This window comes from Equus asinus, chromosome 5, assembly GCF_041296235.1.
Source record: "Equus asinus isolate D_3611 breed Donkey chromosome 5, EquAss-T2T_v2, whole genome shotgun sequence".
Lineage (NCBI taxonomy): Eukaryota > Metazoa > Chordata > Mammalia > Perissodactyla > Equidae > Equus > Equus asinus.
In genome coordinates, this window is record NC_091794.1 from 89,934,020 (window position 1) to 89,961,427 (window position 27,408).

General features: G+C 42.0%; 1 long non-coding RNA gene across 2 annotated transcripts; it reads right to left on the reverse strand.

Annotated features, from left to right (window-relative positions):
* Window positions 1-2,186: 2,186 nt before the first annotated feature.
* LOC123285485 (uncharacterized) lies at window positions 2,187-27,408 on the reverse strand. 2 transcript variants are annotated; one of them, XR_011503501.1, is made up of 4 exons: window positions 27,274-27,408; window positions 11,251-11,372; window positions 5,937-5,998; window positions 2,187-2,548 (listed from the first exon to the last, which is right to left on the reverse strand). It is a non-coding gene; the product is annotated as an uncharacterized lncRNA (long non-coding RNA). The 2 variants fall into 2 exon arrangements; XR_006527223.2 differs by lacking the exon at window positions 27,274-27,408 and adding an exon at window positions 11,628-11,700.

Consider the following 27,408-nt stretch of genomic DNA (forward strand, 5'->3'; position numbering starts at 1 on the left):
GTAACAAACCAGAACATTTGAGCAGAGTGGTTTATAGTTTATAATTGGCTCCCTATTACTGTTGGCTGGTTCTCCCACACATAGAGTATTACTCCAGGATTGGTATTTGATTTAAGAAATTTTCAAATTGATTTTATCTTCAGTGCATTAATGCGTGGCCTAAATTCCTGCAGAGGCATTAGATAACCAGCTTGGACTTGCTTTAACAATCATAACTGGATCTCAGCTGCCAAAGCTACAGCTTTTATTCAGCATAGATAAATCACTTTTCTGAAAATACTTTTCTCTCTAAGCCCTGTGACTTATTTTTTAGGGCACCTCAAGTTTAGGCCCCTTGAAATTGGAATATATTTCCTGAATCATGCTAAAACACATAAATGGGAGTTTGTTAACACTAATAGATTTAATCTCTATCTTCCTGTCAAAACGGAACACATAAATATTCAAGGAACAGTGTGGAAATCAGCCTAATTTTCAAGGGTGCACAATTGTAATGCCTTTTAAAATCAGGAAATATGAAATGTGACCCCACATGAAAATGCTATAAATGTAACTGAATACATGGAAAACTCGAGAGTGTTCTGCAATTTCATGAGGATTAGCATAGGTGAATGTTTTTAGCAAAAAATGTTTTTCAGTTCTAGAAGTGCAGACACCTAGCTGCATGAAAATACCAATTAATCATCTTTTAATGATTTTATGCAAATAATTATATTTGACTTTCATTTAGAGTTTCCATTAACACCTGGAACCCTAAGGTTGATAACAAGTAAAATTTTAGTGAATACATAAATTAAAGATTTCAATCATGTTTAGATTCATTTATAGCACCTTTATTCATTACTTCAAGTCCTCTTGAAACGTAAAAATCACAGGATGAGACAGAAAATAGAGAAGAGGAGACAGCCTTTGAACTTATCCACTTTTTTAGTGGTGAAAAAGGATGACTTGGAAATGCTGAACTCTGAAGTGTTTTTCCTGCCCTTTGCAATAATTTGCCCGGGTGATAGGCCTGTGAGCGCTACGGAAGACCGTATTTGCTCGCACCCTGACACAACACTGATCTTTTTTTTAATAGAGATTTTTCTTCCTCTGCACTCTCCTCGCTTTAAAAAGTATTTTTTTCAGAATGAAAATAAAAATAGGCTTCTTGTAGAAGTTTTGGGAAATACAGAGGAACTAAAGGGAAAAAACCTCATTGTTCTGCCATCCACGGACAACTGTTCTTAACGTTATGATATATTCCTTTCACCCCTCCTCCTCACCCCCATGGAGAATTGTAATTATGTCATTATGTATCTTGCTTTTTCACGTACATAGCCACAATAATATTTACAATTTATTGCAAGTTTACTATGTGCCAGGCACTATGCTTAATGTTTTAAGTATATTAAATATAATGTATTATTATATAATATATAATAAGTAATAAACATTAAATATATGTTATCTTTTGAGCGGTAGGTTCTATTATCTGCATTTTACAGCTTAGGACATGAAAACTCAGAGAGGGTAAGTAGCTTGCCCAGTATCACACATCTAATAACTGCCAGTGCCAGAATTCAAACTTGAAATGTCTAACTCAGAAACCCTCATCATATCACTGCACTACACTCCCGTTGCATTCAGTAAGTGAAAACTATTATTATTAACTGAAACCAAGTTGTCCCCTGAGGACACTGCTTTCTCAGCGACCTCAAAAACGGAGGCTACTCATTCTCCCATGACCCATGTACTACAAAGGCCAGTGAGAGATGAGGATTCTGCTCTCCATGACCACATGCAAACTATTGCTCTTTTGCCCTTGGGTAATACCAGCTTGAGACAGTTATCATCAGGCTGTTACAACCACTCCCCTCATTGCTGCTGTCCTCTGCCACCCTCCCCATCACGCAATGCATGGAGTTCCTTGGGCCTTGAAAGCCCACCCCTAGTCATTCTCTCATCCTGGGTAAGTTCAGTGCCTCTTCCAGCCCCTCGGCAATGAAGGCCTTTACTACCTGAATGTGAATGGCCCATTCCCATGGGACTGAGGTTGCTGTGCCTCTGATGTGGTGGGGAGGTTGAACGATGTGTGTGGGGAACAATTGTGTGTGTAGGTGTGTATACACATATACATATATACATACACACATATTACTTTACTATAAATTTTACTGATATAAAGGATGAGTAATTTACAATTTAAAAATAATAAAATATGCATTAATCTTTATTGTAAATTCCATAGAGCCAATTGATTCTCACAGAATGCTTCTGTTGGTTTTTGCCAAACTCTTATATCCTAGCTAACCTATGGCTGCAATTGACAAATTCAACATAAAGGTTGGCTGATATTTTCTTTTATGTTAAAGATGCGAAAGTAAGGGGCTGGCCCCGTGGCCGAGTGGTTGAGTTCGCGCGCTCCGCTGCAGGCGGCCCAGTGTTTCGTTGGTTCGAATCCTGGGCGCGGACATGGCACTGCTCATCAAACCACGCTGAGGCGGCGTCCCACATGCCACAACTAGAAGGACTCACAACGAAGAATATACAACTATGTACCGGGGGGCTTCAGGGAGAAAAAGGAAAAAATAAAATCTTTGAAAAAAAATGCGAAAGTACTACAATGAAGACATGTTAGAACTTCACTCAGTTATCAATGATGTGAGTGACTTCTTTTCCGAATTGGATTATAGTTTTTGAATACTGGAAGACTATTTCCTTGATTTTTTTGGTGCCGTCTACAATGTAATGGCTACAGACACAATGCACTTTTAAGTTTAATATGAGTTACTCACATTTTCCCCATTACTTTCTTAAGTGTAGACAATCAATAGAACAATAAATCAAGCTCTGATTTGTAGCACTTGCCAATTTCCATGGTCTAAACACTCCCACCGTGGCCAATTTCAAGCAATCAACTGATGTCACTGAATACAGGGATGGGAAGGGACATGCAGTGGCACACTATTATAGTATTTCCACCACACAGATACAACAAATAATAGCATAAATAATAGTGAAACATAGTAAAATAATTAGGAAATGATGAGTTTTAAGAATTTATGAACTTTGTCTTTAATATGATTGATTTAATTATAAGTTTTTACAACTTAGTTTTTAATAATGCCTGTATTTAACAACCAGCTTCCAAAATTCCTAAAATTCAACCGTCACTTGGTTTGAGCTATCCCAGCACACCACTGTGTATAGTCGTCTCTGTACCTACACTCTGGCCACAGCCCGTCAATCCATCTCTCGCTTTCTCATCCGCAGCACATATACTTACCCTTTGATTTGTTTTCTCTTCTCTCCTGAACCCATCACAACCTGACTTTTGTCCTTTTCATGACAGACCCTGTGCTAGAAAGTCTCGTTTTCCTTCACTGGCACCCAGAATTCCAGTTGTCCCCAGGGCTCTGTCTTAAATGGTCTGCTTCTCTCTTCCTACGCATTTTGCTTTGATCATCTCATCCAAATCCCTGACATTAAGTAGGCTGGTGGCTCCAAAATCTGTAAGTCCAGCCCAGGCCCTCTCCTGAGCTCCATTTGTCCAACTGTCTGTTGGCATCTCTCTTGCTTGACTTACGGCAATTCCAACTCAGCATTTCAAGAATGTATTCACTGTTTCCCCAGACTGCAACCTCCATCCTCCAAATATGACTGTGCCCCTCTTTTTCCTGCCTCAATAAATGGAGATGCCTTATTGACTAAGTCTTCCAAATGGGATACCTGGGATCATCCTTGATTCCTCTTTTCATTGCCTCCACCTTTCACCCTGGTACCAAATCCAGATTTACTTGTTCATTCACTCATCCATCGAAACTTTCAGCAAATATTTATTACAATGGCTACATAGTGTATTGGGTAAGAACATCAGAGCTTGCAGTCAGCCTGCCAAACATCAAATCCTGGTTCTGCTATTTACCTAGCTTTGTAACCTTGGGAAATTTGCTTGACTACTCTGTGTTTCAGCTTTCTTAAATATAAAGTGGAAATAATAATAATACAATCTTCCTCACAAGGAATTGAGAGGATGAAATGGGTTGCTCTGAGTAAAGCACTTTAAACACAGCCTGACACAGAGTAAGCACTCAAGAAATGTTAGCTATTGGTATTTATTGAGCTTTGTAAGTATGCCAGGACAGCATCCTACGTAAGAGGCAGTATATTAGTTTCTTAGGGCTGCTCTAACAAAGTACTACATACTGGGTGGCGTATACAATAGAAATTTATCATCTCATCGTTTTGGAGATTAGAAGTCCAAAGTCCAAATCCAGGGCCACGCTCCCTCTGGAAGCTGTAGGAGACTCTTTCCTTGCCTCTCCTAGCTTCGGGTGGTTTGCTGGCAGTCTTTGGCATTCCTCAATTGCAGCTACGTCACTCCAACCTCTGCCTCCATCATCACATGGCCTTCTCCCTGTGTGTCTCCATCTTCACATGGCTGTCTTCTCACAAGGCTACCAGTCATATTGGATTAGGAGTCCATCCTACAACACTATGACCTCATCTTAACTAATTACGTCGGCAATGACCCCATTTCCAAATAAGGTCACATTCTGAGGTGCTGGGGTTTAGGACTTCAACATATCTGTTTTGGGGGGGACACAATCCAACCCATAGCAGTCAGGAACCATGATCTAGGGATCCCATCTGGTCCCTGACCTTCTTACCTCCTCTCTCCCCACAGCCAGTCTTCGCTCTCTCTGTCGTGCAACACCTCCTGACTAGACCGTAGTCTGGCCCCACCATCACCCATCCTCCACATGGCTGTCAGGATGCTCTTTACAAAACATAAAGTTGATCGGGTCATCTCCTTCCGAAGCACCTTGAGCTTTCAGGTAAAGGTTTAGCACCAAAGACCCTTCTTGCTCCAGCTCCTTCCTGCCTCTCTGCACTGAACCTTACACCACAGCCCCAAAGCTGTAGTTCCCCAACTGTATCCTCTTTCACAACTCTGGACAAGTGCCCTTCTTTCTGCCTTGCACACACTGAGCCTCGCATTTCTTCACCTGGCTGGGGAAGGCTCCCCTCGCACCTTTCCCACCTCTCTTCTGAGCTCCTCTGGCACCCTATGCACACCCTGAACATGGGACTTACCGAATTCATTGTTTTTCTTATGCTTCGTTGACAAGACAGAGTGTCCCTTGAGGACTGGACTGTCTTTGTATCCCCTGTTGTTAGATATTCATGTCATTTTCAATCTTTTCACTATTGTAAATAATACCATGATGAGTATCCTTATGTTTAAATACTGCTTCCAATTTAAAAAAATTTTTAGGCACGACTCAACAACAAAAAGACAAATGACTTAGTTTAAAGAATGGACAAAAGACTTGAATAGACATTTCTCCAAAGAAGATATACAAGTGGCCAATAAGCACCTGAAAAGATGCTTAGTATCATTAGTCATTAGGGAAATGCAAATCAAAACCACAATGACATACCACTTCAGACCACTAGGGCGGCCACAAGAAAAAAAAACAAAAATGAAAACAAAAAAACAGGTAGAAGATGTGGAAATTCCACTCTTAGGTATATACCCAAAAGAATTGGGGGCCGGCCTGGTGGCGCAGCGGTTAAGTTCATATGTTCTGCTTCTCAGCAGCCCGGGGTTCGCCAGTCCGGATCCCCCAGGTGCAGACATGGCACCACTTGGCACGCCATGCTGTGATAGACGTCCCACATATAGAGTAGAGGAAGATGGGCATGGATGTTAGCTCAGGGCCAGTCTTCCTCAGCAAAAAGGGGAGGACTGGCAGTAGTTAGCTCAGGGCTAATCTTCCTCAAAAAAAAAAAAAAAAAAGAATTGAAAACAAGTCTTTAAACAAAAATTTGTACATAAATGTCCATGGCAACACTATTCACAATAACCAAAAGATGGAAATGATCCAAATGTCCATCAGTGGAGGAATGGATAAACAAAATGTATATCCAAACAATGAAATATTACTCACCCGTAAAAAGGTACGAAGCACTGATACATACCACAATGTGGATGAACCTCGAAAACACCATGCTAAGTGAAAGAAGCCAGACACAAAGGTCACATAATATATAACTCCATTGATGTGAAATATTCAGAATACATAAATCCCTAGAGACAGAAAGTAGATCCATGGTTGCCAGGGGCTGGGGCAGGTGGGTCTGGGAGGGGGTCGGGGAGTGACTATTTAATGGCTATGAGGTTTCCTTTTGGGGTAATGAAATGTTCTGGAACTAGACAGTGGTGCTGGTTGCACAACATTATGAATGTATTAAATTGTACACTTTAAAATGATTAAAATGATAAATTTTACGTAATGTGCATTTTACTGCAATAAAAAAATATTTCCTTAGGAAAGATTTTTTTGAAGTGAAGTCAGAGTCAAAGCATGTGGTCTATTGCTGACTTTTGAGAAGGGGTCACTCATTGCCCTCCCACCGGCAGTGTTTGCGAGAGTCTTTCGTGTCCTCACTAGACTTGGGTATTGTGGTTAAAAAATACAAAACTTCCTTCGACAAAGGAGCCTACAATGGAGAAAAGAAAGTCTCTTCAACAAATGGTGCTGGGAAAACTGGAAAGCCAAATGTAAAAGGATGAAAATTGACCATTCTTTTTCACCATTCACCAAAATAAACTCAAAATGGATCAAAGATCTAAAGATTAGGCCTGAAACAATAAGTCTTCTAGAAGAGAATATAGGCAGTACACTCTTTGACATCAGTTTCAAAAGAATGTTTTCGGACACCATAACTCCTCAGACGAGGGAAACAATAGAAAGAATAAACAAATGGGACTTCATCAGACTAAAGAGCTTCTTCAAGGCAAGGGAAAACAGCATTGAAACAAAAAAACAGCCCACTAATTGGGAAAAAATATTTACAAGTTATTTATCCGACAAAGGGTTAATCTCCATAATATATAAAGAACTCACACAGCTCAACAACAAAAAATCAAACAACCCGATCAAAAAATGAGCAGGGGACATAAACAGACATTTCTCCAAAGAAGATATAAGGATGGCCAATAGACACATGAAAAGATGCTCATATCACTAATCATCAGGGAAATGCAAATCAAAACTACACTAAGATATCACCTTACACCTGTTAGAATGGCAAAAATATCCAAAACCAAGAGTGACAAATGTTGGAGAGGTTGTGGAGAAAAAGGAACCCTCATCCACTGTTGGTGGGAGTGCAAATTGGTGCAGCCACTATGGAAAACAGTATGGAGATTTCTCAAAAAGTTAAAAATAGAAATACCTTATGACCCAGCCATCCCACTACTGGGTATCTATCCTAAGAACCTGAAATCAGCAATTCCAAGAGTCCCATGCACCCCTGTGTTCATCGCAGCATTATTCACAATAGCCAAGACGTGGAACCAACCTAAGTGCCCAGCAACTGATGATTGGATAAAGAAGATATGGTATATATACACAATGGAATACTACTCAGTCATAAAAAAGGACAAAATTGTCCCATTCACAACAACATGGATGGACCTTGAGGGTATTATGTTAAGTGAAATAAGCCAGACAGAGAAAGACGAACTCTGTATGACTCCACTCATAGGTGGAAGTTAACATATAGACAAAGAGAACTGATTGGTGGTTACCAGGGGAAAGGGGGGTGGGGTGGGGGGAGGGCACAAGGGTGAAGTGGTACACCTACAACATGACCAACAATGATGTACAACTGTAATTTCACAAGGTTGTAAACTATCATAATCTTAATTGAAAAAAAAAACTCCATCAAGACTGAAAACACACACACACACACAAAATTCAAAACTTCACTAACTTGACATAACGTTGTTCCTCATCAAGAAGTTCCTCGTGCTTCTAAGCATAAGGTTAGATTGAATGAGAAGACTTGTTTAGGAACATAGCCAGAGTAAAGAGATTTTAGAGCTGGGAGGGACCTAGAGAGCATCTAGACCGTTGGATTCCATCCTTATCAGACCAATATTTAGCAACAACCTTACTATTCTGAAATAAAATGCATAGATAACTTACCTAAAGTCTATATGATGTGGTGCTTTAGACAATGTGAATTTTGGAGTAAACTTCCTGGGCTCAAATTCCTGCTCTGCTGCTTATTAGCTGTGTGAACTAGGGTACTATTCTGTGCCTCAGTTTCTTCATCTATAAAATGGGGCCAATGACAGTATCTTCCTCACAGGATTGTTTTGAGGATTAAATTAGTTTATATGTATACTATGTTTAGGATTATAATATCAACTGTAAAAAAAAGGAGAAATAAAAGGAAAGTAATTTATAATAAAATGCATTTTAGATTTGTGAATACCTAGGCATGATTTCCCTAGAAGAGACCGAAATAGTCAGATGTTTGCCCCTATACACAGACTCACTCTGGGTGTTCCGGCTATAAATGTGAACTGATACAGGTGTGCTGCCCCTCACAAACCATGAGCATTGTTATTGGTGACATGCTCTTCCAAAATCAATGCTTGGGCAAATTTCTAAACAGATCAAAGCTCTTGATTTTCACTTGAGTTGAATTCCTGGGAAGTATTATTATTATTATTTTTTTTTTTGAGGAAGATTAGCTCTGAGCTAACAGCTGCTGCCAATCCTCTTTTTGCTGAGGAAGACTGGCCCTGAGCTCACACCCATGCCCATCTTGGGACGCCTGCCACAGCATGGCTTGACAAGCAGTGCGTAGGTCCGCACCCAGGATTCAAACCAGTGAACCCTGGGCCGCTGAAGCAGAACGTTCGAACTTAACCACTGAGCCACCGGGCCAGCCTGTCCTGGGAAGTATTTTTAAAAACCATGCTTGTATGTAAAATGGAGTTAAATGCCGGGTCAGATACTTTTAAAGGTTTTTTTATCTTCCTAAATGTGCAGTGAGGCATTTGAAAGTGGGACATGGGACCATTCTTTATTGTGTGGGACGTCCCACATGTTTCAGGATGTCTAGAATCCCTGGTCCCCTCCTCTAAATGTCAGTATTCTGTAGTGGGTGTTTCCACTCCCACTGAGAACCAGTGAAGCTATTCCAACCATCTCCTTTTCCAGACCAGGTTACTGAGGCTCAGAGAGGGAATTTTAAACGGACGTGGGCACGCACTGCTTTGACTGCCTGTTCTCCCCACCCCCACCGTCAACCACTTGATGTCAATGGGAGATGCCTTGTTAGTAGCAAGGAGCTCTGCCCCTGCCGCATTTGCCCACCTTACTCCTTTCTTTGCCTACACACCATCCTTCTTCCCTCCCCCTTCTTCTTCCCCAGCGCCCAACCCATTAGCAAGTCCAGTTGGCTGTACCTTCAACATGTACCCTCCTGATTCTCCGCTCCCACACTTGCCCCACTGCAACCCCTTCTCAGAGCGTAGCAGCCAAAGGAGCTTTTGAGAAAAGTCACATCAAGCCAGTCCTCTGCTTCAGCTGTGCCAGAGGCTTTCCAAGACATGGGGAATAAAAGGAAAATTCCTCTCCCGGCCCTGCAAGACCCTCCATGGTCTGGCCTCATCCCCTTCCATTCTCCCGACCATGCTCCAGCCACACTGGCCTCACACACCTGCCTCAGGGTCTTCACACCTGCTGTTCCTTCTACCAGGACCTAACTTCTCTTCAGCCAGATCTTTGGAGAGCTGACCCCTTATCCTTCATGTCTATTAAATGTTACCTCCTCAGAGACCATCCCCGGCCACCTTATCGAAAGTCGCCTGTGCCCCATCACTGTCTCTGCCCTTACTCTCATTTTTGTTGTTTAAAGCACTTACCACAGTTTGAAGTGGGAGTGTTCATTTGTTTGCTTGTTTACTGTCTGTCTCCTCAGTAGACTATAGGCTACACTGGGGCGGAGATTTCATTCGTCTCAATCTCCTTGGGATCCCAGGGCCTAGCACCAAGCCTGCAACGGCTGCTCAATACTTTTTTAATAAGTGAACAAAGGCCCAACACACAACTCAAAATGGACCAGTCAGAACCTTTCCCCATGACTTCTGCAACTCGACTCAGAGAGAAGTCTCTTTCTTTTCTTTTTGAATGCCTGGGCCTTAGGATATAAAGGTCAGAAAGTATTGGCAGCTGAATGTTCTGCCTTTGGGCCAGAGAACTGGAAAGGAACCAGCCAGTGGGGAGGTTAGAGAAAGAGAGAGAAGAATGAGGTAGGTATATAGAGAACCAGAGACAAGAGAGAGACAAGCCGAGAGAAAGACAGAGAGAGCATCTTTGCAGCAGTGGCAGGTGGGCACCAGATGTTCCCGGGGCCCAGCTGCAAACCTGTTCTCTCTGTGTGTGTGTGTGCCCGGGTATAGGTCCTCTTTGTTAAAAATCAATTTCATTGAGGTATAATTTACATATAACAAAACCCACTGATGTTAAGCATGCAATTTGATGAGCTTTAACAACTGTATACAGTTGTGTAACTACCACCACAATTAACATACAGAACGTTTCCTTCAACCCAAAAAGCATAAACTGTTTCTCGAGTACCGCATGACACCCCACAATTCTTCTTGTAAAACACAGCTTTGTTGAGATATAATTGATATACAATAAACTGCATGTATTTAAAATGTGTAATTTGATAAGTTTTGACAAACGTGTACACCCATGAAACCATCACTATGATGAAGATAGTAAACATCTCCGTCACCCCCAAAAGTTCTCTCCTGCTCTTTGTCGTCCTTCCCTCCCAGTCCTCTTTGCCTCCCTCTCCGAACAACCACTAATGTGCTGTCTGTCGCGATTAGCCTACAATTTCTAGAGATTTATATAGATGGAATCATACAGTATGCACTCTTTTTTGCCTAGCTTGTTCTCATTCAATATAATTACTTTTAGATTCATCCATGTTGTTTCAAGCATCAGTACTTCATTCTTTTTTATTGCTGAATACTACTCCATAGGATGGATATGCCACAATTTGTTTATCTACTCATCTGTTGATGGACATCTGGGTTGTTTCCAGCTCAGGATTATTACAAATAAAGCTGCTGCGAACATTCCTGTACAAGTCTTTGTATGGACATAATATTTCTTTTTCTGTTGGGTAAATACCTAGGAATAGAATAGCTGGATCATATATTACCCTTACATTATTCTTAATAATATCTTTCTCTTTTTTGCTTAAGCCAGTCAATTTAGGCTTGGACAGGTCCCTCAGGAGAACTCAGTTCCCTCTCTCCCGACTCCCTCCAAGCCGCCTCTGGTCCTGTGCAAGTCACGCTGCTGCGGCAGGCGGAGGGGGCACCTTACCTTCCCGAGCACGTCGCATTTGCGCAGCAGTCTTGGCTTACATAAGCATACTGACCTCTCGCTTCTTGCCAGAGTCTAAAGGCGTGGAATCTTCTGCAAGTGTGCGCTGGCTGCCTCTGGACTGGAATGTTAAGTGCCGGTGGAGTTGTCTGGCTCAACAGTCTGATCAAAATATGTCTGTGGATAGACAAGGTCAGTGATTGACTCCACAGAAGGAGAGCCCTAGATGAAAAGACAGTCTGAGGAGCACAGAGCCATGGGGATGAGCTGTGAGCAAGGCTCATGCATTCAGAGCAGCTTAAAGACAGCCTCACCCGGGCAGCATGTTTTACATTTGAGTTTAATTTATTTCTGAAAAAGGAACACATTCAGATGGTTCAAAGTTCGAGAGCTAGGCTGGGTATACAGTCCTGGGAAAAGTCTTTCTCTTACCTGCGTCCCCAGCCGCCAAGTTCCTCTCCCCAGAGGCAACCACAACTCCTCCCCCCAGTTCCTTGTATATTCTTCCAGAGATTTGCATATACAAGTACACATGTGTCTATCTTGTGTGTGTGTGTGTGTAGCACTTTTTACACAAGTGCTAGCAGACTAAACACGTTGGACGCTTTGATTTTTTTCACTTTGTATATCTTAGAGCTTGGTCTAATGGAAAGACCCTGCTCATTCTTTTTTAATATTTACGTAGTATTCCATTATATTTATTTAACCAGTTGAGGCAGTATTTGACCTCTGGTCTTGGTAGGACAACACGATGACAGGGTGAATAATTTTAGTTTGCACAGTAAATAATGACAAAGCCACAGGTGGCTTCTCTTGGCCTGCTGAACTGCAATATAATCTCGGCGACAGTAGACTGAAGGGAAGGTAATATTTCTAAGCACTTGATATGCCAAATGGTTCATGGAGTAGTGGTTCTTCAACTTTGGTGTCTTTAAGAATTACCAGGGGAGCTAATTAAGAGGGAAGCCGAGCAGACGCTCCCTCTCCTCCACCGCCCCGGAAATTCTGATTCACTGGAGCTAGCGGTGGGGGGAGCACGGAATTCTAATAAAGGTAGTCCTCAGCCCAAACTTGGAGGAAAATAGTGCTCTGCAGAGGGAAAAGAGCTTTCCACTGAAGGAGTAACTGAGTCGTTCATTAATTCAAATTATTAAAAAAATTCCATTCCCATATTTTTAAACCCACAAAGAATTCACGAACATGTAAATGACTTTTTCGAACAGTTGGGAAGGCGATGCAGTCTCCCCATCCCGCCTCCTGGTTTTCTCTCTCTAGAGACAACAGATTCTTGGCAGTCATATTTTTAAAGAGACATAAGGTCCCCACTGCACTGCAGGGAGCACCATTGTCACTGAGGAAGTAGGCCTTGTCCCTACGGAGAGGCAGTGCGTTGGGCTGGGAAGAGCAACAAATTTGCATTTGAGAGTTGCCTTTTTTAAATATCAGCGATTCACTGTGTGCCTGGCACTGAGCTCACGATTTTACGTGCATTATCCTAGTTAATCTTACAACGACCCATTTTATAGAGAGCAAAATCAAGGCTGAGAGGTTTTGTTATTTGCCTGGGTACAGAGAGCTCACACAGCTAAGGAGAAGAACCAGGATTTCAAAGTCTAAGGCCATCGCTCTTCAACACTCTGTTTGAGGTACTAACCACTTCGTCACTGGGCCATTCAGGGAAAAGCTCTTCACCACTCTCAGCTTCTTGGGCCTCCCCAACGCTTTATGGAAACCACTGCATCCTTGTCCTTTTTCCCCACCTTGCGAGCTCTGCGAGGACGCGTCTGTATCTTGTTCTCCACCGTAGATGGAGCACGTTGCCATCTGGGCAGACGATGGGCACCCAGCAGACGACTCTTGCAATGGGGTTTGGGTGGAATATCGGGGAAAATTCACTTAATTCCCACAAGTGTTGCAACTCCTCAGCCCACTAAATTTTTTAAAGGTGGTTTTAATTTTTAATAAATGTTTCCTAATTATAGACTGCTCAGTGCAGACCAGAAAATCATTTTTAAAAAAAATCTAAATAGCCATAATTACATCACCAGGAAAAAACTTTCTTGACCTTCCTCTGATCTTACCTATCTACGTTTTACATATATGATATGTATATAGTATATGATATAGAATACATACATATGTATATGTTGTATATGTGTGTATATATATAAAATGTAGGCAGGCAAGATCATTATATATATATATATACACAATTTTTACATAATTCATATATATAAATATATTCAAATTTATATATAAATTTATATATAATATATGTATATAAAATGTGTGTGTGTGTAGATATCCCCATCCATCTCTCTCCCATTTCCCTTCCGTCAAACAGGCTGAATAATCTCTACGCTTAGGGCTCCAAAGATGCCCCTGAGGGGATTTTCACCAGCGCAGTGCCCGGCACACACTGGCTTGCTTTTCCTACATGAAAGGAAAAACATGGGTATTTCAGGGAATTAGGGGGGCCCAGGCCTGTCTCGTGTTCTACCAAACAGGAGCCTCGAGATTCACCTTCCACTCCACAGGGCTGACTGCAGGGTCACCGAGCGGCCTCCTGGTTACAGCAGGATTTCTCAGGAAGACTCTCTCCAGGAGAGACACTGTGTTCCCAAAGGACCCACGTGTCTGATACCCGTGGTCTTTCTAATTCTCGCTGTAAACAAACATCTTGACCTCCTGTTTATCAATTTGGCTCCTTTGAGTTTGGTTAATGTGGGTCAGTCCTCTGGAGACGGAACACTTCTGGAGCTCTCACAAACTGTGGTTTCTACTTTTGCAAAGTGGACCCAGCTTGAACACTTGCTAACTTCCCCAACAGATTTACTGTCATCTCTCTCAGCTCCAGGAGCATCCCCAGCTGAAGGGCTGTAGTAGATTACATTTCTGTTCAAATTATTCTCTGTCCATCCTAGGAGACGGTTATATACCTCTGCCCTGTTGAATTCAGGAGTGGCCATAGGACGTGATTTAGTCATTGGAATGTGGGTATAAATGGCCATGTCACTTCTGAGCAGATGTTTTAAGAGCTAGCTTGTGGTCTGCTATCTTTTTCTTTTGTCTCTACCACGAGTCCAGCAATGTCCCCGAGAGGGGCTGCTCCATCAGCTTGGAGTGAAGATAACACGGAGTAGAGACAAGCTGGCCTATGATGACGTGCAACATAAGAGAAAATAAATATTTGTCAGAGGAAAAAATGTTGTCTCTGAGATTATGCTACTACAGCATAACCTAGCCCACCCTTCCTCTCCATTGCAGTGGCCTTGGACATGTTAGCTGACCTCTCTGAGACTGAGTATCCTCATCTGTAAAGTGGGGATGATTGTGCTTACTTCGTTAACAGGATTGTTTTGAGGATTTTCATAAAACAATGGATTGAAGCCACTTAGTCTAGTTCCTGGAGCTCAGTAGCTGCTTGTTAAATGTTAGTTGAATTTCAAGCTAATCAGCAACTGGAGAGAGGCCAGACACAGGTTGATGCATGGCGACCTTCCATGGAAAAGCCAGATAGAAGATGGACGTCCATAGCAGCACTATTCACAAAAGTCAAAAGACGGAAACAACCCAGATAACCATCCATGGATGAACAGATAAGCAAAATGTGGTAGAGATATGAAATGGAATACTATTGTGCCTTAAAGAGGAAGGAAATTCTGACAGCTGCTACAACATGATGAATCTGGAAGACATTATACTAAGTGAAATAAGCCAGACACAAAAGGACAAATAATGTGTGATTCTACTTATATGAGGTGGGTAGATGGCCAAGGACTGGGAGCAGGAGGAATGGGGAGTTATTATTCAACGGGAATAGAATTTCAGTTTGGGAAGATGAAAAAGTTCTGGGGATGGATGTTGGCGATGGTTGCACAACAATGTGAAGGTACTTATGCCACTGAACTGTATACTTTAAAACGGTTCAGATGGTCAACTTTATGCTGTGTCTATTTTATCACAACAAAAAAAGCCGGCTAAAGCTTCTATTTCATTAAAAAAGCAAAAACAAAAACACCTCATTCCTTTTTTATTCTGCTTTGTGTTGGGCAGACCTCATTTGGAGCTCTTGCTTGTTCTGGACCACAGATTTTTATCTTTTCCCTTATTTTTATTATACACATCACACATGGTCATTACTTAACAAGTTAAAATACAGACAAGCAGAAAGAAAAGACGTGTACCCATGTACTCACCCTGCAGTAATAACCGCAGTTAATGGCTTGGTGTATCTCATGGCAAACCTTTTTCTAAGCTCGTATATGTATAATTACGCATACATCTATTTACACTACTACAAACTTGCATTTAAACGTAAAATCAGGTCACGGTATATATACCGATATATAACCTGCATTTTTTTCTACTAAATAATAAGTGCGTGAAAAGTTTTCCACGTTATCCAGTGTAGATCTGCACTGAAATTTTTAATGACTGCACGGAATTCCACTGCATAGATGAAGGCAGCATCTTTATTTGACCAATTCCCTATTGATAGACTTTTAGGTTGTTTCCAATTTTTTGTCATTATACACAAGCTTGTGGCAAATATAATAATAATTTATTGATTATTTCCTATGTATCAGATACTGTGCTAAGCCTCCAAACATTATTTAATTTAATCCTCACTAGAATCCTATAAGGTGATATAATTATAATCCCTCTTGTGTAGGAGAGGAAACGGCAATTCAGAGAGGTTAAGTCACTTTTCTACATCATTCAGCAACTGGATGACAATACTGGGATTTGAATGCAGCTCCGCCTGGTTCTACGGCCTGCTCTCTTTCCTCTAAATTGTGCTGTGTCTCCACTACTGAAATAGGGCTCCTTAAATTCCCTTTTCTACAGCCACAGAATGAGACAGAACTGTGGGCAAAGAGCCTGGAAGGTCCCCAACCTAACTCTTGAAACCTAAATGGAGTCAAAAAAGTTGTGGACCCGTTTCCCCTTAAGAAAGTTTATACACTTGCCAACAAAGATGCCACGGCTTCCCTGGGGACCATCTATAAGGTCTTAGATCTGCGTCACCCCTGTCAGGGAGCAGGCCCAGGAGTGCCTGAAGGCACATGCTCTTGAGTTGCAGGTTTGACTGCTGTCCTCTCAGCCCCAGGAGAAGCATGCTGGGCCCTCCATGCTTACCTGTCAGGTGAGGCCTAGAGACTGGCCTGGAGCCTCAGGCTTCCCTGTCAGAGAAGGTGCTCCCATGGGTCAGGTCCATGGTTTCCTTGAGTACACACCCTTGGGAGCAACAGCCACTAAGGGATGGCTCTCATGTCCAGTAACCACTTGGGTAACTGCCTCTCTTAACACAGGACCTGGGGCTGGCCCTGTGGCTGAGTGGTTAAGTTTGCGCGCTCTGCTTCAGTGGCCCAGGGTTTCGCTGGTTCAGATCCTGAGCGTGGACGTGGCACAGCTCATCAAGCCACGCTGAGGCGGCGTCCCACGTACTACAACTAGAAGGACCCATAACTAAAGTATACAACTATGTACTGGGGGAGAAAACGCAGAAAAAAAAAAACGGATTGGCAACAGTTGTTAGCTCAAGTGCCAATCTTAAAAAAAAACCAAACAACAAAACACAGGACCTACTTCCTCCAGAAGCTGACCCTGAGACGTGAATGTAAGTGCACACAGTTCTTCAGAAGTGCAGGAAACACCAGCAGGGGAGTGGGGAAATGATACAGGGAAGGGAAGGCTGCCCAAAAAAGATGTGTTATCATGCGGGCTACCACTTTGCTCAACCAGAGCCAAAGTCCGTGGGGAAACTCTGGAGCCTGGCTCAGGGTGAGCTCACCAGATGGGCAAGGGTGCTGGGGTATTAATACCCTCCCCGTCAGGCACTCTCAGGGCGCAGAGCTCTTTCACAGCTTTGGAAAAAGCCTTCAGGTAACGAGATGCAGAAACTGGAGGACGGAAGTTGACTGGAGCAGACTGAAGTGATGTGATCTGAGGGCGATGGTGGGAGAACCAGCAGGATCCACCAGATCCAGGTACCAACACTCCTAGGGCCAGGATTCCGCTGGTGAACTAAATCTTCCCACACCCAGTCATCGCCCCACCCAGTCCCCAGCTAGAGCTGGAAGCAGTATTTTTACCATCCATGTGGAAGTCCACATGCATTCAAATCTTACATATCCTTGTTTGTAGTTTTGTCTGCTTCTTCTATCAATTATAAGTGAAGTTCGTTATTTTGTCTAGCTTCTTTTTCTGCCCCTCATCAGTTTGGAAGAAGGACTTTCTGTTTCTATTCTTTTTTTTTTCTTGAAGATTGGCACCTGAGCTAACATCTGTTGCCAATCTTTTTTTTCTTCTTCTTCTCCCCAAAGCCCCCCAGTACATAGTAGTATATTCTAGTTGTGAGCGCCTCTGGTTGTGGCATGCGGGACGCCGCCTCAGCATGGCCTGATGAGCGGTGCCGTGTCTGCGTCCAGGATCTGAACTGGCGAAACCCTGGGCCACCGAAGCGGAGCGTGTGAACTTAACCACTCGGCCACGGGGCTGGCCCCCTTTTTTGATTCTTAGGGTAGTTACCCTGGTAATTTCAACTTGCTACCTGACTATCAAAGTCTAAAATCAATCAACATCTTTTTTCCCCTGAACTATGCAACCACCTTAACACTTTAACTCCATCAACCAGCCTCCAACTTCTGTGCTGCTCTTCCTGTATATTTTAGCTTTATCTTATTTTTCTTTTTAACCCCCAGAAGGCATTATCATTATGGTTTTACGTGATCAGTGAATAACATGGATTATTCAGAAGCATAATTCTTAATTTCAAAATACATAGGGATTTTCTGATTATCTTTTCCTTATTAATTTATAAATGCACTGTGGTCTGAAAACACATTCTGTATGATTTTAGTACTGTGAAATTTGTTCAGACTTGCTTGATGGCCCAGGATATGGTTGATTTCTGTAAATGTTCCATGTGTGCTGAAAAAGAATGCGGATTCTGCGTTTGTAGGGTACTGTGTTCTATAGATGTCTACTAGGCCAGGCTTGCAAATCATTAAATCTTCTGTGTTCTTACTGACTGCTTTTTCTCCACTTGTTCTAGAAATTATTGAAAGAGATATGTTAAAATTCCCTGCTATGATTGTGGATTTTTCTATTTCTTCTTGTCATTCTACCATTTTTTTCTTTATATCTTTTTAAAAGCATGTTATTAGGTACATAGAAATTTAGAATAGTTATATCTTCCCGACAAATTGAATTTTTACCATTATGAAATGGCCTCTCCTCTTCCATTATGAAGTGTCCTGGTTTTAAAGTCTATTTTTTCTGTAACTCATCTAGTTCTGCCAGCTTTCTTTTGTTTAGTATTTGTGTAATATGCTTTTTCTACCTCTCCACCTTCAACCCTTTTTTGTATACTTATGCTTTAGATATATTTCTTATAGACAATGTATGGTTGGATTTTTATTTTCCAATCTTTGCCTTTTGATTGAAATATTTATTTTTTAAACCTCAAGATATTGTTGTTATGATTGACAGTCGATGTTCATTTAGACTTTCCAGTCTGTTTTTTGTCTGCCTGTAATAAAATATTCAGAATGGCTTTAGTGTATCTGATCTGCTGGCGGCAAACTGTCTCAGTTTTTGTTTGTCTGAAAATGTTGCCTTTATGGTTGTTTTTCTTCCGGATGTTAATATGCTGGAAGAAAACAAATGTCAGTTCAGAATTCTACACCCAGCAGAAATATCCTTCAAGAATGAAGACGACATAAAGACGTATCATTCCACTGAGCTCTTGGTTCTTCCCACCCCAAAGCTGCTCTTCTCTAGCAATTCCAAGAATTGGAGCGGGGAGCACAAAAATATTGAGGTTATCCGAGATTCATCTTCTTTTTTCTTTATCTCATATCCAGTTCTTTGTTACATCTTGTAAACTCTGTTTCAATCTAACCACTTCTTCCTTCCTCTATTTCTACTGCCTTAGCTCAAACCACCATCATCTCTCACCTAATCTGGAGCAACAGCCTCCCATTTGGTGTCTCTACTTCCCCTCTCACCACCCACATGATGTTGACATGGCATCCTTTTATAATGCAAAAGAGATATTGTTATTTCCCTGCTCTGAACCCTCCAATGTCTTCCCATCACATTTAGCATAAAATGCAAACTCTGTACATAGTATGCATGATGTGACTTCTGTCTACCTCCCTGACTTCATTTCATACCATGCTCTCCCTTGTTCCCTGAGCTCCAGTCACACAGGAATCTTCTGTTCCTCGCTCATGCCCCGTTTGTTTCCACCTCAGGGCCCTTCCGCATGCTCTTGCTTCTGCCTGGAGTGCTCCCCCTAGATCGAGCCTGACTCCCTCCCTCACTTCATTCTGTTTCTGCCCAAATTCATCAGTAAGAGTGTCCCTGAACTCTCCTTCTAAAATAAAGTCCTCTCACTCTTTCTTCCCTTCTCTGCTTTCATTTTCCTCTTAATTATTATAACTACCTGACATTATTTCATATGCACCAGCGTGTAAGCTCCATGAGGATAAGGACTTTATTTTATTCACTTTATTTATCTCTAGTGTCTCAAACAGTCCCTGGCACAGAGGAGGTTCTCAATAAACACCCATTGAATGAATAGATCTGCACTGTTGTTTATTTTACAGAGAGAAAGCATACTAAAAATTTTTAATGCAAATGTAGCCCAAGCATCTAACCTCCTCAGCTTGTCACTGCAAAGCTGGGTTTAATTGCTGAGTCACCTTTTCGCACTCAACTTATAATGACTTAACACCCCATTCATGTGATGACAAATCCTCAGTCTCTCCTCAAATGGCCCCCCAGTTATTCTGGAAGTCCCCACAGAAGGGCTCCCAGGAGTGGCATGGTAGCGTTAGCATGTGCAGGCTCCCGAGAGCTTATTGTTAAATATTCAGGAATTCTGTGAAGTGACTATTATTCTGTGGTAGCTTGAAATTGGCCACATTGGGAATTTTTACACCATGGAAATCATTGAATGCAACAAATCAGGGTGTTTTTTAAATTAAAAATATTTTTTTAGAACCGGTTTACCAGTGCAAGTAATTAGTAAGCTACTGTCCCCATTTGTTGCCAATCTTCCTCTTTTTTTTTCTCCCCAAAGCCCCAATACATAGTTGTATATCCGAGCTGTAGATCATTCTAGTTCTTCTATGTGGGATGCTGCCCCAGCATGGCTTGCTGAGCGGTATGTAGGTCTGCGCCCAGGATCGGAACCAGTGAACTCAGGCTGCCGAAGTGGAGCATGGGAACTTAACCACGCGGCCCTGGGGCCAGCCCCCAACTGCCCATCTTGAGAAGGCCCATGTCCCTGCCGAGGTTGGTCTATCATATACTCTCAAGCAGCCGATGGTGAAATTAAGGGCTGCCTCCTCAGTAGGTACAGAAACAGAATGGACCTTTGAAGATACAGGGTTTCTCCAAAACCTTCCTCAGCTTTTCCTCTCACCAGCTGACTTCTAAAGCTCTTAGACCTTTGGTGTTTTTTTTTTTTTTTTCAAATCAAGGCTTCATACTGGTGGTCCCAAAGTGTGGCTGGGGGACTTTCTCCCCACAAGGGAAGACTCTGCTAGTTGAGTTTTCCGTTTCCGTTCCTGCTTCTTCCTTATGGTGGCTGTGATGACAGAGCAGTGAATAGCAGAGCAGGAGATAGAAGAAGCCACCATAAGTTCCCTGGGGACAAAATAAAGTCCCTTTACTCACTTACGCCACTGCTGGCTGGCTTACCTGCTGCTTGAATCAATTCCCAGTTGAAACACTTCTCTATAATACCCATCAGCTCCCCCAAGCCACTTAAGTGAAAACACACATTTTCTATGCAAGTACAACAACAAAACAAGACCCCTAGGCATTCTCCGCACAACCAGATCCCTGCCTCCAGGCCCCTACATAGACTCTGGAGCTGCCTTTGTGATTCCACATACGTCCCCTTCCGGCGTATCCTGCGCTACCCCCTCCCCACTAACCCACCCAAGCAGGAGGTACTCAGAAGATCTTTCTCCCGAACCTGCTTCCTGCATAGGTCAAAGCCTTTATGTGGAGAGGACAGTAGACTGTGGGCTTTGAGGCTTGTAGTTTCAGTCCTGGCATTTGTAAGCATCCTGGGGAAGGTTATTTGTTTAATTCCCAGTTTTCTCATCTGTAAAATAGGGTCAATACTCTCAGCCTCATAGGGTTGACTACTGTGAGGATTAAATGAAAAAGTGCCCAGACTAACTGCTCAGTGGGTACTCGTTCTTACAGACTGTGTTGCAATGAACATCATGGTCCACACAATAAACCCGATCATTTCCTTGGGATAAATTCCTAAAAGAGGAATTTCTGGGTTACAGTTTCTGCTCATTCAGAATTTTGACAGATACTGAAAACTGCTCCCCAAAAGGGTTTAAACCAGTTTAAGACTATCCCATTTCTTCAGAACTTCATTAGTACTATGTATTGTCAATCTCTTTATCTTTGTGATCTTTTAGGCAAAAATAGTATCTCATTTTTTTCTCATTAATGTTCAAGTTGGATGTATCTTTAATTACCAACAGGGTTGATCACATTCTCATGTTTGTTAGTCGTTTGAATACCTTTTGCGAATCGCCTGTTCTCACCCTCTGCCCATTTTTCTCTTGGGTTGTCGGGGTGAGGGAGAGGGAGGAGTTGAGGTTGGTTTGGATGACGTGGTCCCTGGCGGTGGAAAAAACAATAAGTAGATGGATGTGAGAGAAGTTTAAAAGGCAGAATGGATGTTGGTTTCGGTGATGGTTTGGATGCAGGTGGAGAGGAGAGAAAGCAGTTCAGAAGGGCATGTGGGTTTCTGGTTTGAAGTTGGTCTCATCAGGTTTCAGTTGGTTAGATGATGGTGGCACTTTCTGAGATGGGGAAGATTGCGAGCGAAGATGATGTTTTTCCACGTGGTCATTTGAGTTTGGGATGCTCTGGGGAACATCAAGGTTCGCAAATAAACTGTTGGATTTGTCGATCTGGAGCTCTGAAGATCGAGGTGAGGGGCAGAGCCCTTGAACCGCCAGCGGAGACTCTGAGGGAGGAGGTTGTCTGTACTGGAGAAACAGGAGCAGCGCCAATGGTGAAGAGATGGGCAGAGGAAGAAAGGACAGCGGGAAGGCGTGATGGGAAAAATAAATGGGAAACTAGGGGTGTGAGGGTCATGGAAACTAAGAGAAGAAGGTGTTTCAAGAAGGAGGTGGTGAACAGTATCAGAGAAGGTGAACAGGACAAAGACGAAGAAATAGCCATTTGAGTTTAAACATGAGGCAAGAGCAGTTTAAGGACCCAGTGGTGGCGGAAGTCAGACTACAGTGGTTGAGGAGAGAATGGAGGGTGAGGAAGCAGATACCAAGGGTCCAGTCTCTACAGGTTTGGAACTGCTGAGGAAGCAAGAGTGTAGGTAGTGGGTAAGTGGCCATGCCTATTTCCCCACACCCTCACCAACTCCAGATCTGGCCCATTTTTAATCTTCACCTGTCTGATAGGTAAAGCGCCTTCTCACTATTTTTATTTTCACTTATTTGATTATCGCTGTGGTTGATTAGTTATTTGTTTTTTCTTAGAAAAGTCTACCCTCCCCAGAGTTGCTAGATTTAGCACATAAAAATACGGGATGCCCAGTTAAATTTGGATTCCAGATAAACAAGAAATCCTTTTTTTTGGTTTTGCTTTTTTACTCCCCAGATCCCCCCAGTATATAGTTGTGTATTTTTAGTTGTGGGTCCTTCTAGTTGTGGCATGTGGGATGCCGCCTCACTGTGGCCTGATGAGCGGTGCCATGTCTGCACCCAGGATCCGAACCGGTGAAACCCTGGGCTGCCGAAGCGGAGCGCGCAAACTTAACCACTCGGCCACAGGGCCAGCCCCAAGAAATCCTTTTGAAGTATAAGTATGTCCCAAATCTTGCATGGGGCATACTTATCCTGTATTTTATCTGGCAACTTTCCCTCCACCTCAAGCTTATAAAAAATATTCACCTGTACATCTTTCTAGCATATTATAGTTTCATTTAGATTTTTAAGCCATCTCAAATTTATTTTGTGAGATATGGTCCTAACTTAGCTTTTTCTTAAATGGTTGGTTGTCTCAGCACAATTTATTGAATAATCTAGCAATTTCTCACTGATTTGGAAAGACATCCTTATCATATATTGAATTCTTTTACGTACTTTTGGTCTCATCTTTCTGTTTCATTGATCACTTATCTGCTCTGTTGTACTAATCATTTAAAAAATTTTCTGTATTTTATGATGCTTTGATATTTTGGGGCCTTCCTAATCCTGGAGAGACTGCCCCTCCCAGGACTAGTTCATGCCTAGAGATAGTAAACAATTTGCCTACAAGTACGCCTTCCAAAACCCACACCCCCAATCTGCTTTATCTAACTCTTGCGCTAAGCCAATATTCTGCCTGCCCCAAATTACCCCAGGACCAGGGACCAGACAACTAGGGACCACTCCTAGTTGGTCCAAAATTATTCAAACTATCCAATTCTGAATGTTTGGCTGCTTACCCCGCCTCACCCATTCCTTCCTGTGAAAACCACAGTCAAGGCTGCGGCCCACGGTTTCCCCCTCACTCCTTCTGCCTCCTACCAACCCTTTTGATTCCTCACGTGGCCCTGCGCAGTGTGGCGTCCTCCATCCTCTTGGGAATTGTAAATAATAAGCTCCTCTTTCAAAGGCAGTTATCTTTGTGTCTGTCTCCTTACTATACCTGATTGAAACAAAATCCCAGGTACATTGTAAAACATCTGTGCCGGTGCCATATTGTTTTCACCTCCAAAACTTTATAATATTTTAATGGATAGGCAAGTCCTTTCTTACTCTTCATTTTTTCAGAATTTTCCTGAATATTCTTAGAGCATTATTCTTCAAGTTAACTTTAGAACTGCTTTGTTCAGTTCTAAGATAAGGCCTTTGGGATTTTGAGTTGAAATATGTAAGTTTTTATGGTAATTTGAATAAAATAGTGGATTTTTAACATTGAGTGTTTCTATTCGAGACATGGTGTGTGTCTCCAAGTCTTCTCCCACGTTCCTCAATAGACTTTTCTCCCCATAAAGGTCTTGCACGCTTTCTATAAGTTTATTTCTAGTTATTTTATATCTTTACGGATATTATAAATGGGACCTTTCCTCATTGTATTTTATGACTGCTTCTTATTGTTTGATGGGAATGCTATTGATTTTTGCATATTTATTTTGTAATTGGCCATATTCCTGGACTCATTGAATATTTTAATGGATTTTGAGGGAATTTCCAGATAAATAATCATATTAACTTTAAATAATGGATCATTTTGCCTACTTCTTTCTAATACTTACACCTTTTTTAATGTGTTTCCCTAATTAAATCAACTAGAACCTTCAGAACCATGTTAATTAACAGTTGTGGTAGGGATCCTCAATTGTTCTTTACCTAATGGAACTATTTCTAGAGTTTCATTGTGAAGCATGATGCTTAAAGTTGGTTTGAGACATTTAAAAAAGTAATCATAAGAAAGCATTTTCTTTCTGTTTTACTAAGATTTTAAAAACTTAGTTATGGAAATTAAATTTATCAAATGCATTTTCATTATCTTTTGGTAATATTATATGGTTTTATTTTTCTACTTATTAATAAGATAAATTTTATTAATAGATTTTCTAATATTCATCTATCTTTTTATTTCTGTAAAGGAATACCACTTGGTCACGGTATATTTTTCTTTTAAACTATTAATGTAGTCTCTTTTCTAGAATAAATTATATTAATAGATTTATTAATATTGAACTAACAACATTCCTATAATAAATACCACTTGATCCTGGCATATTTCTCTCTTAATACACTATTAGATTCTCTTTGCTAATATTTTTTAAAGAGTGTAACTCAGTTATAAACTCAGTTGCACAAGAAATATCACCTTTCTCATTCTGCCACAATCTTGTTCAGAAGTTTTGCATTAATATGAGTAAATGAGGTTGGTCTATTGTTTCCATTTTCTGCACTGTCCTTGAGTTTGGGGGACAAGGTCTTCCTAAAGAAAACCAGCAATATTTCCTTCTTTCTCTGTGCCCTGGTACAGTTGTCCCTGATGAGTGACATAACTGTCCAATACGTAGGCTGCATTCTTCCCATGTTTTCCTGGAGACCGGGGTTCAGACCGGCCTTCATGAAGCCTGGCATCCAGGCCTCGGGGAGGCCAGCCTCGTCAGTGGAAGGCAATGGAGCATGGCGGTTAAGAGTCTGGGATCTAGGGCTAAGCTAACCAGCCAGGTGACCTGGAGTTCTTATGAGACTTTAACAAGATGATTGTGTACAGAACTGAGAACAATACCTGGCACGTAGTAGATACGAAATAGACAGGAATTGAAAACAGAAGGGGAACAAAACCAAACCCAGGAGGCTATTGGATGAACCAGGAATCAGGCTAACGAAGGACAGTCCTGAGGATGGCTCCTTCTGAGCTGAGGAAAAGCCATAGAAACTCTCTCTGCCCATGGCAGCACCCCGACTCTAGAACCCGTATCGCATGTGCCTTCCAGATTCAGCACCCCTTGCCAGGACAGAATTGCAGGGGCCGCCCCGGTGGAGCAGCGGTTAATTCCCACATTCTGCTTTGGCAGCCCAGGGTTCGCCAGCCCAGATCCCTGGTGTGGACATGGCACTGCTTGGCATGCCATGCTGTGGTAGGCGTCCCACATACAAAGTAGAGGAAGATGCGCACGGATGTTAGCTCAGAGCCAGTCTTCCTCAGCAAAAAGAGGAGGATTGGCAGCAGTTAGCTCAGGGCTAATCTTCAAAAAAAAAAACAAAAAAAAAAAAACGAATTGCAGGGACCATCTCAACAGTCAGCTTTCTGCCTGGAGACCCCAGATTCTCCTAAACCAGGGCCCTACATGGTCCATCTGGGGCTTGGGATTGTATTTGGTTGCTGTATGTTCAGCAACCAAAGTAAAAACAATTCACACTTTTACTGGCGTGTCTTAAATAACGTAAAAGGGGATTCAATGAAGACTATTCATACCTAAAATTGCCTCCTTGCCTCTCAATTTGTCTCGCTTACACCTCCCAGTTGCCTTGAACACTCAGCCATTCACTCGCAGCTCCCCCTCCAGCCGGGTGATCATCTTCTCTCTCCTTCCTGTCCTCCCAGCCCCGTTCCCTTCCTTCTCCACGCTGTGCCCGCTCACGGCCCCCAGCCCCTCGGCACGACCCTCCCCTGGTAGCTTGTCTGGGCTCTGATTGCTTCTACCGCAGGAAGCGGCTGTCCCTGGGCTTTGTCGATGCGGTTCTTTGGTGCCCTTGAGGATGACTTTTGTCTACAGAGAAGACGATTTGAAGGTTTGTTTTTGGTTTTAAAAATGGAGTCAGTTTATTAAAATTACAAATTCAACAACCTTAGTTCTTCCTCAGGCTTTTATGTTCAGCTTACAAAACTTACTATTCTATTTATAAGCCTAATACATTTTAAGAATAATTTTAAAGGAGACTCTGAATCATGTTTGGTCCCATTTACGAACTCAGTTAATTGAACACCTTCACCGTTGTGAAACTGTGCTGATAAATTTAAATACATTCAATTTCTTTTTAAGTGTTTAAATTTCCTCAGTTCACAAACGAAACCTTCCTAAGTACAAAATAATTCTTAGCAGTCTAGAAAATTTAGCTAATAAATGCGGTGAGCCTAAAACTCACTTAGATGGTCTGATACTGTGCATTACTTGAGTAAGATTTCAACTTGTAATCGTAAGTCTTAGTGAATTACTCGATTACACGTTTAAATTGGAGTGACATGGTTGTCATTCTAATGGACCAAATACTCTTAAACATTACAAATACATAAAATACCAAACATGAGTAGATTTCTTCTTATCATAACGTTATTCGTGCTATGGTTTTGAGTCTCTTTTTCTACACTATTTTAAATAATAATCAGCTAACGCTTATGTCGTATTTTCTGTGTGCCAGCTTCTGCTCCAAGTGCTTCTCATATATTGTATATTAGCTGGTTTAATTCTCGCCATTCTTGACCACAGATGTCTTCAAGTGGGCCCTGAAGGCTGCCTGGCTGTCACACTATATACCAACAGACCCTTCACTCTCACCTGCTTTTAAGCGGCTATTTCATCCATTCTGCTCTCTTCTCAACCGCCAAACACCTTCTTCCCGCCTCAGTCTCAGCCAGTGACCTGTCTCACGATGATGCACTGGATTATTCCCATCAGCAAACAAATAGAGAT